A 2226-nucleotide genomic window follows, 5' to 3' on the forward strand; every position below is an offset into this window, starting at 1 on the left:
ACTTCATTGATTGTCGTTACATGAGTTTGATTTAATTTATTTACTATATAAAATTACAAATTTCAAAATTTGAACTCATATAACAGCAGTTAATGAATTGGTAAACATCACCACCCACCGCTTATGGGCAATGAACAAAAATACACTCAAAATGGAATATGCATGAAGATTTTTCAATTCTTAAGTCCATTCTAACTAGGAAAACACGTACTGCAAGATAAGTAATTTAGTTTGATGTGAGTCCTCAATACAAAACGAGTTAGTCATCCTCAATGCAAAAATATCTTTGCAAGATTTGAAAAGCAAATGGGGTTAATTTCGTTTAAGATAATGTTAAAAAGATTAAACTTGTGAATAAAATTTTGAAAACTAAATGATATGAAAGTTGGTGATTGGATTATTACTTGAACGTTATAAACGTGCTCATTCCAATTGGTGACACATCACTTATTTTACAAATTTTATCTATAAATTTAATCTCTCTAAGGTGGTTTAAATTAGAGGTGGGCACGGGCCGGGCTGGGCCCAAATTTGGAGGGACCGGACCGGACTTGCTTAAAAAGGAAACGAGACGGGTCGGGCCGGGTATTGCAAATCTGATCACTGGAACTTGACTTAAACATGCCCGTTTCAAACGGGCCAGTTCGGGACGGGTCCACTGAGTCCTCTTACTTTTTTTTTCCTCGGTATTGATCGCCTCCGCTCATCCTCCAGATCTTCTCCAACATCAAGACCCTTATCGGTTTTGTTCTCTTCTTCTTTAGCTCTCCTGACGAGCTCGTTGGGATGGCGCGGGGGTCCTACTCCTCGGAGTTCTCTTCCAATGGCTGCTGCTGCGAAGGAAGAGCAAAAAGACGAGCTCGACGAGTCCATCAACTACCAAGTTCGACAGAAGTAGGGTGAACTTTCAATTTCCATCTTTTTTTTTTCTTCAAATCAATCACTCATAACACCAATTCAACAAAAAATTACATTATCTATATCTATATATCTAATATCTATATATCTAATATCTATATATGTATAAATGTGATTGTAATTAAAGATCAAACGGAGCTAGATTCAACTCAAAACGCAAAACCCAGAAACAAATATGAGAGTGGACGAAGTACAAGGGCTTCGGCAACGTGGTGGCGGGGCTGGCAGGGCACATCTACGCCATGAACTGGAGCGTCCTCGAGCAGTACCCAAACCGAGTGGAGATCCTGCAACTAGACGACCCAAACGCGGAGATCCCAACCTGTCCTTCGAGCACCTGTACTCGCCAACCAAGACCATCTTCATCCCAGACAAGGAGTGCCAGAAGCCAAAGCTGCGATGTAAAATTTCACAAATTTTGTAAATCAAAATTAAGAAATTGACGAAATTGGAAGAAATAAGGGAAATGAGTTACCTCGGTATCGAGATCAGGGGAGGAGATGGAAGAGTTGGTGGGGGAGGATGGCGGCACCAGCATATCATTTCTCGGTGTGTCTGTGCTCAGAGATGAGAGTTACAGAGATGGGGGGAGAAGGTTCAAGAGATTGGATGAGGGGGAAACACGGGGAAGTGGGGTGTGTGTGTGGAGAGTTCTCGAAAGTGAGAACTGTCGCGTGGAGGAACAATAGGAAGTGGGCCTGGGAGACAGTAGCCAACACGGGGGTATTCTTGCAAATGAGCCGGTCCGGGTACCCGTTTTTCTATACTTTTGGAATCGGCTTGAACCTAAAATTTCAAAGGCCCACCCCGCCTCGCTCCGTTTCTCTTTTTTAAAATTAGGACCCGCCTCGAACCCGCCCTGAACCGCCAATACTCGCCCCTACTTGCGGGTCCAGGGCCAGTTTGCTCACCCTTAGTTTAAATACAAATTACAACGCCTCTTTGGCGTTTTCAAAGTCATTTTGCCATACATATATAACGAAAAACGAGACAAACACTTGCTATTTTATAAAGGGATGTGATATTTATATACTTCTTTTTACTTCTCTCACACTTTTTTGGTTTCTAGTTGTTGGATCGGATGAATTGAAGAATATCAACGAACATAAATTAACAAGAGGTGTGTGGAAAGTAAAGAAATGTGTGAATAGCACACCCTTTATAAATGGGTGCCCTATTCAACCTGGAAAAATAGAAATGTAGAAACAGTGGCGCTTCAACGTTCAACAAATATGAAGACTGCCACCTATCTGAACTTCGAACGATTGCATGCTCATATATTATCATCTACTAAAATAAAATCAACAC

At 41.3% G+C, this 2226-nt stretch overlaps 1 long non-coding RNA gene across 1 annotated transcript; it reads right to left on the reverse strand.

The window, feature by feature from the left end:
- Positions 1-374: 374 nt before the first annotated feature.
- On the reverse strand, positions 375-1245 carry LOC139197235 (uncharacterized). The gene is made up of 2 exons (XR_011582445.1): positions 1113-1245; positions 375-876 (listed from the first exon to the last, which is right to left on the reverse strand). It is a non-coding gene; the product is annotated as an uncharacterized lncRNA (long non-coding RNA).
- Positions 1246-2226: the final 981 nt, after the last annotated feature.

This window comes from Malus domestica, chromosome 06, assembly GCF_042453785.1.
Source record: "Malus domestica chromosome 06, GDT2T_hap1".
NCBI lineage: Eukaryota > Viridiplantae > Streptophyta > Magnoliopsida > Rosales > Rosaceae > Malus > Malus domestica.